The sequence below is a fragment of the Mesoplodon bidens genome, assembly GCF_964165515.1.
Source record: "Mesoplodon bidens genome assembly, chromosome: 17".
Taxonomy (NCBI): domain Eukaryota; kingdom Metazoa; phylum Chordata; class Mammalia; order Artiodactyla; family Ziphiidae; genus Mesoplodon; species Mesoplodon bidens.
The window spans coordinates 39,832,177-39,843,540 of NC_138174.1; positions in this window are offsets into that span (position 1 = coordinate 39,832,177).

An 11,364-nucleotide genomic window follows, 5' to 3' on the forward strand; every position below is an offset into this window, starting at 1 on the left:
TCTGCACATTACATTAAAATCAGTTGTTAAACTAAAATTGTGGTGGTTCTTTTGTGTCGTGTGATGTGAAAGTCAAGATCCTCTAGCTAATGACTAATCTGAGATTGCAGATCCTACTCACAGTCAAAAGGGTTCAAAATTGACTAGTTTTCAATGGATCTGTTAAAACACTAAATGTCCTCACTGAAAAACTATTAGATTAATTTTAAAATATTTAGATTAAAAGTAAAATATTAGCTAAGAGTGTCTTGATGAGGCAGTTAATTTAGTAGTTGAAATTTAAAGACCCTATCCTCTACTCATCAGCATTGTGACCTTGAAACAATAATTCATGAATATAAGTCTGTTTGTTTGTTTTGTATGGGAAACTGACACTTAACTTGTAAGGTTGCATTGAGGATAGAATGATTTCAGCCCGGGAAAGAATGTATCTCATTGCCTAGCATATTCTATGTACTCAGTAAATGGCAAATATTGTTATTAAAGTTCATACTGTGTTACAAATTATGTAGTGTCTCCTACTTTTCTTTCATTAAACATGTGGTAGCAATTACAGTTCTTAGAGGTAAAAAATTATGAACTATTCATAGTAGAGGCAAAATAAAGCCTCCTCAGGCATAAAATACTGCATTTTACCAAAGTTAGTCCTAATTTCTGTGCTGTCCTAACTAATTATGTTAGTTACATAAAGACACTGGATCAATATCTTATATTCCTATAGATCAGTGTTCTCATAGTACTAATAAATCAGTCTCAACATGTATGTGATTCAGTTAATTATGGGCAAAGAATTCCAAACTCTAAACATCTTCTAAAAGGAATACAATACAGATTGCTGGCTACTGTAAAGTAGTAAATTTTTCAAACTAGTATATGCCTAAGAAATAATCAAAATGACTGAGGAAATTTTCCAGTAAAGGAATTGGTCATTTGTGAGGCTATTTAATAATTTATTTAATTATTATTATGTGACTACATATTTTATATATAATCATCTTTTTCACAGAAAGCATGAATATATTGAGCATTACCTAAGTAGAAAAAAGCAAATAAAATGTAGCAAATTTTTAAGTCCTTCTTCAAACATCCTGCAATGTAGTAAGCATTCAGAAAAATTTTCCAGAAGTCTGAATAAATAAACGAAAAAATGAAAATTTTAGAATAAATGAAATAATTTTTTAAATAAATAAAAATGTTTGAATGAGAGAGTGAATCAATAAATGGAGTGTACAAAGAAGAAATTTGCTACTTTGGGAAGAATTTGAGTCAGAAGGTATTTCATAGCTGCATGTTTTTTGACATATTTGTCCTTTAAAACACAAGATAGACAGGTAGAGATAGAGTTACATATAAAAGCTGATAAAGATCTTTCAGTATATAATTATTAGAGAAACACAAGTCAAAACTACAATGAGGTATCATCACACACCAGTTAGAATGGGCATCATCAGAAAATCTACAAGCAACAAATGCTGGAGAGGGTGTGGAGAAAAGGGAACCCTCTTGCACTGTTGGTGGGAATGTAAATTGATACAGCCACTATGGGGAACAATATGCAGGTTCTTTAAAAAACTAAAAATAGAGTTACCATATGATCCAGCAATCCCACTATTGGGCATATACCCAGAGAAAACCATAATTCAAAAAGGCACATGCACCCCAATGTTCATTGCAGCACTATTTACAATAGCCAGGTCATGGAAGCAACCTAAATGCCCATCCACAGACAAATGGATAAAGAAGATGTGGTACATATATACAATGGAATATTACTCAGCCATAAAAAAGGAATGAAATTGGGTCATTTGTAGAGACGTGGATGGGTCTAGAGACTGTCATACAGAATGAGGTAAGTCAGATAGAGAAAAACAAATATCATATATTAATGCATATATGTGGAACCTAGAAAAATGGTACAGATGAACCAGTTTGCAGGGCAGAAATAGAGACACAGATGTAAAGAACAAACATATGGACACCAATGGGGGAAAGTGCTGGGGGGAGGCATGGTGGTGTGATGAATTGGGAGATTGGGATTGACATATATACACTAATATGTATAAAATGGATTACTAATAAGAACCTGTTATATATAAAAAAATCAGTATAACTACAAGTTAGATGTCTATGATACTGATTATAAAGAGTTTATAGAGTATCATTAGGTTTAAGATTAAACTTTTAATACATTGTGTAATTTCCATAAGCTGCTCTTATTGCCTGGGGAAACATTCTAATGGATAAAACTTCAAGGAGACCATACCGATTTTTAAATAATTATAAAGTTCTACATATTTATGACCACACACATTTCATCTGAATAAACACTGCAAGAAAAATAAAACAACAAAATTTAGTATTAAAAATGTATCTTCATTTTGCTTTACTGCTACAAAGAGGCAGCATTATAGTTAATGTTTTGTTCCAGTTGCTTGGAATAAAAGGACAAGTCACATCATTCACTCAAACCTCCAATTCCCCAAACTAATAGTGCTAGGAAAGAGGCGAGGGGAATAGACAGAGTTTGAACTTCACCCTAAAGGCTAATAGAAGACAGTTCTGTCAAACTCCTCCAAGCAGGGGATACCCTGAGCTACACTCAGGCCCAGAATCAAACTGAGGACTCTTTAGGCATTTTGCTCCATCTGACCTGCCCATCATTATAGTACAAAACAGGAAGTAACTATGCCTAAAATAGCTGGGAAATAGATTTAAAATATTTTGGATCAAAATCAGTATCTTGAATTGTGAGATAAGGAAAATGTAACTGTCAATAAAGAAAACATAAAGGAGATGATCTCTATGGAATATAACCTTGAATTTTAGCAAAAGAATTGGCTAAGGGACCTCTTAAGGTCTCTTTTACTCTGCCTTATATTCCATGGAGACCCCAGCTTGGTGTGTCCTATGTGAGATCTCTGAGTGTGTGTCAGCACAGCTGTGAGTCTGTGATGAGCTGTGGAGGGTGAGCACACATTGTAGCTAATAACAGAGAGGAAGGGGATGCTTAGCCATGGAGAAAAGAAACACTGTAATCCAGGTACCCATGCAATTCAGTAAAAATGAAAAAGTCAATGCCACTTACCAGGCTCTCTAACTGCAAATCAGTACTGTCTGCCTGCAGTTCATTTGAGGCCAAATAAACAAGCAATTTAGAGATATAAGGAAAATAGAAAAACACTCCAAGTGAAATAGAAAACTTGATTTTTATATCAAGTGTTTTGAGTACAATATATAAATTAAATTGCTACAAATAAAATATATATTTTTGTTAACTTAAAAAAATTATGTATCATAAAAGTGGATGTTGTATTTTGTCATATCTTGACAGCAGTTTTATTTCACAATTTACTATTTCTATAACTCATATGTCTATTAGTGCAACATGAATCAGTAATTTATGAATGTTTACCACATAAAGATAAACATAATAGAAAACAGTGGTGGATTTTTAGTTCTAAAGACTCTTTATGAAACTCTATACTTTTTTTTTTTTTTTTTGCGGTACGCGGGCCTCTCACTGCTGTGGCCTCTCCCGTTGCGGAGCACAGGCTCCGGACGCGCAGGCTCAGCGGCCATGGCTCACGGGCCCAGCCGCTCCACGGCATGTGGGATCCTCCCGGACCGGAGCACGAACCCGCGTCCCCTGCATCAGCAGGCGGACTCTCAACCACTGCACCACCAGGGAAGCCCGAAACTCTATACTTTCTACATACATTTGGCAGATTATTTTGAAGAGCTGACCATTTGAGAATTTTAAAGCTCTTTATTCAATACCACCTAAACTATTATAACCATGCATATTGCCTTTCCTCTGATTTCATATTGAAAAAAGTCATTACAAATAATTATTTTTGAGAACTAGAAAGTAAATAAAAATGTCAGGAACAGTCGAAATACATTCCTCTATGTTCTTCAAAGCACGTTAGTACGTCATTCATGGAAATATCCCACAGGTTTTTCCTAATTTACTTACTCCAATTGTCTCTTCAGTTTATCAACTCAAATTTGATTAGAAGCATCACACTGGAAGGAAGATGTGAGGACACTGATACAGTGCAGAGAGATAGCATTTCTTACTTAATAGCAGTAATACTGACATTTTTGAGCTCTTATTATCTTCCTGACCGTATTCAGGACACTCTGCTTATATCATTTCTAATATTTCTAACATCCTCTATTTAAGATAATTATATTATTATTATAATGAAACAACACACATGTGAGAGAGAGAGATAAAGAAAGAGAGATTGAGAGAGGAGACACTGAGAGTTCACAACATGACTAGAAATTACAGGGTCAGTGTCAACCTTGATTTGCCTTATTCTGAAGCAGGTGTTCCCAGGGTCCTGCACATCATAAAACACCTTCATACCTTCTGTACCTTTTTTGGATAATGAAGGAACTAAAGATCTAAAGCCTTCTGACTGTGCTAACATCACGGAAAATGGATAGACTATAGGCTAATTTCCCTTCCCCCTTTCTTAAGCTACTTGCTGCTTAGGTCAGGATTTTACTGCATGTGGAATATTGGTATTTCTGGCTCGAAATACCTGAACTTCTTATTTTAAATCATAACCTTTTACTGTACAATAGTTTTGACTTAGGAGAGATTACTGAAGAGTTACTGTGAGATATTCTATAGCTATTTCTTAAGGAGGTTAAACCAGAACTCAGCATCCTCTTCTGAATGAAGATACCTCTTTGACTTTATTTAAATATATATTTCCTTAATAAAAAGAGGCCTTGAGGAAATATTCCAATGAGGCATCACTCTTCCTATGATAGGATGCTACCTTTCCTAAGCCTGGGCTTGTTGTTTTGTGGGACCCCTACATCTATTTTTGTCCCTAGATATAGTTTCACAATTGTCATTTGGTTTAGTCTAAAACTGCATCTTTAAAAATATAAAATGTAATCTACTCTCTTCCTTGACTAAAGCAACTTTTTTTTTTTATTCATGGAATATTTTAAAAGCTGGTTCAAGTTTTCTTATTTTATTCCTAATGTGAAAGGGTTTTTCATTTGAATGCTCAGGAATGATAAAATACCAGTTCATGTCAAAACACAAAAACATGGGGGAAAAAAAAATCAATGAAACCAGTGCTTGCAGTTAGGAAGTTTATGGTTTAATTCTTTCCTTCTAATGAACATTTAAATCAAAATTGTTATTATGTTATTTTTAACTGTGCTTTTAATTTGCAGAGATTAGCTGGCAAATTTGCCCAAAGTACAGTATATTGCCTGTTTGCAGATCTGACTGAGAGCTGGGTTATTACTAATTACAAAGAAATAAAGAGTTTTCTGGCCAATTAGTAGGAATAAATCTGTAAAGTCTCAAAATTCAAGTGAAGATCAGGAATCTGGAACATAATAAGATTTTCATTAATATCCCTTATATATAATTAAATGTTACCAGTTAAACCTACTTGTGGATGCTTGGAGTGATCCTATAGAAACACCAAATTCTCTCCATTCAAAAGCTTTTTTAGGGGCTTCCCTGGTGGTGCAGTGGTTGAGAGTCCACCTGCCGATGCAGGGGACGGGGGTTCGTGCACCCGGTCTGGGGGGATCCCATATGCCGCGGAGCGGCGGCACCCGTGGGCAGTGACCACTGAGCCTGCGCGTCTGGAGCCTGCGCATCCGGAACCTGTGCTCCGCAGTGGGAGAGGCCACGGCAGTGGGAGGCCTGAGTACCGCAAAATAAATAAATAAATAAATAAATAAAAAATAAAAAAGCTTTTTTTAGACTTAATCTATGTAACATTTCAAACAACTGGTGCTAAGTCACACATTTTAAAAACAAGATTTGACTGTGTATGTAAGAAAGGTGAAATACAGAGCTAAGATATTATTTTGATGATTCAAGATTCACTAAAAAAGCAACACCTACCTTTCCTCAACTAGCCAGGAAGAAACTGGAATTTAGAAAGGATGAGTCTCATGCATCTTTACTTGTGTATTAATTATGAGGACAGAACTGAAGCCAAAGAGTTTGCTTAGGTAACTGCTTAGTGTGACTTAATTCTTCCAATAATACTAACATAATTGAAGACTTAACTGTGAACCAAGAACTGTGCTGAGTTACGTGTTAACCTGCAATCTGTACAAGTCTATGAGATAAAAGTCTTATGCTCATCCCATGCTGCAGACAAGGCCACTGGGCCAGAGCAACCTGCCTAAAGTCATGCAGCTCGGCAAATGGAAGAGGCATGATTTGTACTCAGTCTAATGGCACTCCACACATTTCCTCTCAGCGTCGTACCTGAGAGGTCTTAAAAATATATTTGTATATTCTAGGTGGATATCTTTACTAAGATATGCAAACAAAGCCTTAAAATTCCAGAAACAAATTGAAACTCTGTCTCTCCCCTTCTCCCCCCCTCACTCCCTCTCCCCATCTCTATCTCCCCCTGCCTTCCACCCATGTTGGCATAGTTTCCCTTGGAAGCCGTCAGATCCTAAAAAATCATAGATTAGATTCTGAAGGCAAAGAAAGTATATAAAAGTCAGTGAGGGCTTCCCTGGTGGTGCAGTGGTTGAGAGTCCACCTGCTGATGCGGGGGACATGGGTTCGTGCCCCGGTCCAGGAGAACCCCACATGCTGCAGAGCCTGAGCGTCCGGAGCCTGTGCTCCCGCTGAAAAGTCAGTGAACACATAAAGAACCCTAAAATATGATATATCAAACAGACCATTAAACAAACAAAATAAAATCATGAATCAAAAACTTTAACCAGGGCTTCCCTGGTGGCGCAGTGGTTGAGAGCCCGCCTGCCAATGCAGGGGACACGGGTTCGTGCCCCAGTCCAGGAAGATCCCACATGCCGCGGAGCGGCTGGGCCCGTGAGCCATGGTTCTTGGGCCTGCGTGTCTGGAGCCTGTGCTCCGCAACGGGAGAGGCCACAACAGTGAGAGGCCCGCGTACTGAAAAAAAAAAAAAAAAAAAAAAAAACAACTTTAACCAGAATTTCTCTGTTTGCAACAATCAGGAAAAGACCAACATAAAAGTCATCATTCAATGGTGGAGTAATGCATTTACATTGTTGAGTATAAGCACAAACTGAACTTCTAACGTTGTGACTCTTTTCTGGACATAGAAATATACTACGAACTGATGATTTTTTAAAGTAAAGAAATGATGCCTCTACCTGGGGCAGTATCACAGAACTAACTCTAACAAAAGGTTGACTAATCCCTGCTCTGAATTTTAATTGTAATTAAATGTATGCCATAAGTAGATCTCCTCATAATATTTAAATTATATTATTTAATTCATTTATTACTAATTTATTAAATCATATTTTAGGGTAGTGTTGCCTGATTTAGAAAAAATAAAATACAGGATGGTTGCTTAAATTTGAATCTCAGATGAACAATGAATAATTTATCAGTCTAAGTATGTCCCAAATATTGCAAGAAACTGTGCAATATTGCAATATTTGGGACATACTTAGACAGAAAAAAAATATTGTTTATATGAAATTCAAATTTAACTGGCTATCTTGTATTATATCTGGCAACTTTAGAGTTATTAAAGTCTGGGCATCCATGTATTTGTCAGTCACACTAATCTGAATAATTCTCAATCCACTGACAGAAACGTGTGTCAAAATAGTGTTAAGGTTAATTTGGGACATTTGAGACAAGTATCTGTGGTTTCTCCAAAATTTTCAAATTATTTTAAAACTCTAGACAATTTATTTCTCTTATTTATTTTTCTATATGAATATAAAATAAAATATATTAGTTTGAATTTGAGTATAGATCTTTTATAATTAGTAATTTATTTCCATGTTTTTCTTATGACATGGCTTTAGAATACTTCTAAAGGACTTCCGTGGTGGAGAAGTGGTTAAGAATCCACCTACCAATGCAGGGGACACGGGTTCGATCACTGGTCAACGAAGATCCCATGTGCTGTGTAGCAACTAAGACCGTGTGCCACAACTACTGAGCCTGCAAGCCACAAGTACTGAGCCCGCATGCCACAACTACTGAAGCCCACATGCCTGGACCCCGTGCTCCACAACAAAAGCCACTGCAATGAGAAGCCTGCGCACTTCCATGAAGAGTAGCCCCCACTCGCTGCAACTAGAGAAAGACCTCGCGCAGCTACGAAGACCCAATGCAGCCAAAAATAGAATAAAATTTAAAAATAATAATAATAATAAAAAATACTTCTAAGAGTTACTGAAATCAGTAAGCTCCTTATTTTTAGATACAGCTACTGATTTGCTTATCCATTTATCACTTTTAACACTCTCAAATGATTATAAACACTGATATACAAAGAATATTTTTTTTCCTTTAAGGCAGACCACATATCAGGGTAAATTAATACCGTTCCTCTTTACCCACCCTTAGCAGAATGAATCACATGGCAGCAGGCAGCTATGGAAATGAAATTCTTCGCAGCACACCAATGAAAGTTGACATTACCCTTCCTTTACACTAGGAGGCATATTGTTCCTACAGATTTTTCTACTATAACACTGAACATACTATTCAGTGAGAAATTCGACAAGCTCAAATGCAACTGAATATTACTAACTACTTTTAGATATTCATGATAAACAAGTACTCAAACCTAATTATTTTTGGGATTAAAGTCATACTTGAAATTGATGAGATCTAAAACTTACTAGCAGAGAAAGCTTGTGTTCCTGTTGATTTTACAGCCATCTTTTAACCACATTAAGTAATAAAAGATAAAGTCATTTCATTGCAATCCTCTTAAAAATAAAATAGTAATGAAACAAAAAGTGTATTCTGAATAATTAATATTATAATAAATACTTTAAAATCATAAAGTGAACATAATTTATTTAAAGTGAAATAATGAATATACTGGAGTATAAATATGCTTTACTATATAAGTTTTTATCAGTCTTTAACAAATTGTGGTGTTTTGGAACTGCCCATCAGACATGGTAAGTATGAAAAAAGTCACATGAAAAGAATTTAAAATATAATGTATTCAGAATTTGAAACACATTTTTAGAATATTTTTCTTCTAAGGTATAACAAAGATTTTGCATTTCAAAATTCTCCATGGTAATTTTGAACACTTGACTGGAAACTTTTGCTAAATGTTTTGATTCTTCTACATATTTTCACTGTTTATTGATAATAATAACAATACAAAAATAATGATACCTGTAAACCAAGCCTGCAATATGTGACAACAGTCCTGTGGACCCAGGGTCAATGAGTCAGATAAAAGTTTATTCTGAATCCACAGTCTGTGTTCTTAATCACAACTCCACAATGTCTCTCAAAAAAAGCCAACACTGACTATGTATAGGACTCAAACCTCCCCCAAACTTTCAAATATCTTTTTGATTCTACCCAAATTTTTGTTGTCTTTGCTCTCACTCCACTCCACCCTCATCTTTGCCTGCCCTAAATGTTGTTTGTCATGACTTCCTTCTTGGACTATCTTCCAAGAAGATAATCCCTTGGAAGATAGTCCCTTGTCTACCTTCATAACTACATTTACTCCCCAAATTTGTCACCTTCTATGTTGTCAGTTTCCAGTTTCCAACTCAGAATCATATTCTTAGTTCCTAGATACATCTATCTAGGAACTTTGTACACCTATCCAAATTTTTAATTTTTTTAAGAATTGTTTCCTAAGCTGAGTTTTTATCTCATATTCTCTAATTTATTTAATTGTGTAATTTTTCGGTAGCTCTAGCAAACTAAAATCATGGAATACCATCAAGTCTTTCTATTCTCCTATCTGCTGTATCCAATTAGAATGTATTCTATCCTCCCCATCATTCAAAATCTGGTCCAACCTATATCTCAATCCAGGTTCATTTCTTGTCACAGACTGGAACATTTGCATATTAACCATTTGTTGAGCATCTGTGTTTCAGACACTGTGCTAAGTGATTATTTATATCAAATAACTGTAGTTTCTATAACAATATTCTCAAAGATATTAATAGCCCCATTTTGGAGGTTAGGAACCCGAGACCACGTGGTGGAGCTAAGCATAACTGCATGTGCCACAAAAATACTGAACTATTCACTGCTTATCCAACTAGCCATGACATTTCATAGCACCAAGAAACCTGCACTGCCAGTGGGTGCTCACACATGCACACAGAGGCACATGTACGTATTTTATTTACTTAAACAATTTCTGTTTATCCAATGTCACTTGTTTAAAGTATCACTCTATAAAATCTTTATTGATTTCTTATTCAAGACTTATTCTATTTTAAACCCCAATTTTTTATGCTTATAATTGGCATTTATTCTAGTTCACTAATGTTATTGGTATCTAGTATCTTCTCTCTTTCAAAAATCAATATTTCTTTTTATTTTTTTGTCTTGCTTTTATGGTCTATAAAATGCTCATAGCCTGCCCCTCAGAGAAAATAAAGTTGCAAAACAATTTCAGGAATTTTACAAGTTCCCGCAAACTTACTCAAGGACTCTCTTACCAAGGAACTCACATTAGAACTCTTGTTCTCACAGTAACTCCGTTTTTTTAAGTTTAGTGAACCTTGGTTTTAATGCCTGTCCCCAGAATCTAGCAGAGTACCTGACACATAGTAGCCTCTGCATGAGTGTTTACAGAATGAATAAACAAATGAACGAATCATGGAAAAGTCATGTGAATAAAGGATCTAAATGACAGACCTTGAATTGTAAGATATTTCAGAATTACTAAGTCTTATATAAATTGTGGCAGACATGCTCTAGTGTGACCTCTCAGGTTCCCAACCTCCTGGTGTCCATTACCATATGTATCCCCTTCCCTTGAGTGTGGGCGGGACCTGAGACTTGCTTATGACCAATAGAATATGGCAACAGTGATGGAATGTCACACCTGTGAATATGTGAAGTTATGTAAGAATGCATGTTGCTACAAACTCACTCTAGAGAATGTCTCTCTAACTGCCCTTGAAGAAGTAAACAGTCGAGAGGCACATGTGGCTAGCAGCTGAGGGCGGCCTCCAAGGGCTGAGAGCAGTCTCCAGCACACATCCAGTGAGATAGTCTCAGTCCTACAACTGCAAGGAAATAAATTATTTTAATAATCTGAAAAATCTAGGAAGTAAATTCTTCCACAATTTAGCTTGCAGATGAGAAAGCAACCTGGTTCACACCTTGATTGCAGGTTTTTGAGACCCTGAGCACAGGACTCAGCCAAGGCACGTTCAGACTCCTGATTTAAAGAAGCTCTGAAATTATGAATGTGCATTGTTTTAAGACACTAAGTTGGTGGTGATTAGCAATAGGACATAGATGGTAGATAGATAGATACATATATACATATATACATGCATAAGAGATGAGTAGATGTATATTTTGTTTGTGATCTACATGGCTTAATCTAGAAAATGTTC